Raw genomic sequence first — 643 nt, 5'->3', positions numbered from 1 at the left:
GACCAGCAGCTGCAGCCGCTTCCCATCATCTTTTGACTCTCTTTGAAGGAGGTTTCCAGGAAAGTGCCAGATTTTCCTGCCGCCGTATCCTGTGCAGAGGGCAGGCATCCGGCCATCCTTCCCTCCGAAGGGGGGGTGGGCTGTCACCCACGTGCCCCCCGAAGTGGCCCGTGGTCGTGTCGGGCAATCCTTGCACCCCAAACCCGGTGGTCCCCAGAGGGGACCCGTGGCAGCTGGGGACAAGGAGGGCAAGAGCCGTTCCTGACCCGGCTGCAGCGCCGGGAGGTCATTGGAGCCCGGAGGTCAATCGGAAAATGGGACAAAGGCAGGGTCCTCAGTGCTGGGGGGGTCAGACACCCTGTTGGGATCCGCAGTGGCCCTGGGAGGCTGCGGGGAGCCCTCGAGGGAGGGGACTGACAGAGGGAGCATCCCAGCAGTGAAGCTCCCCAACATAAGGGGGTCTGGGGGTCCAGCAGAGCCCCGGGAGTGTCCCCACGGGGGGGCAGTGGGTGTGACTCACCGTTATTTGCAGCTCAGGAAGGAAACGGCAGTAGCTGAGAATGGATTCAGGCCCGACACCATCCCGGCCATCGCAGACACTTCCCGGTCCCCAGGGAGCGCGGCACAGCCAGAAGGCAGGGAG

The sequence above is a fragment of the Chaetura pelagica genome, unplaced genomic scaffold, assembly GCF_000747805.2.
Source record: "Chaetura pelagica isolate M959 unplaced genomic scaffold, ChaPel_1.0 scaffold463, whole genome shotgun sequence".
NCBI classification, from domain to species: domain Eukaryota; kingdom Metazoa; phylum Chordata; class Aves; order Apodiformes; family Apodidae; genus Chaetura; species Chaetura pelagica.
The sequence above is the reverse complement of the archived record's forward strand: the minus strand, read 5'-3'. Positions refer to the sequence as shown.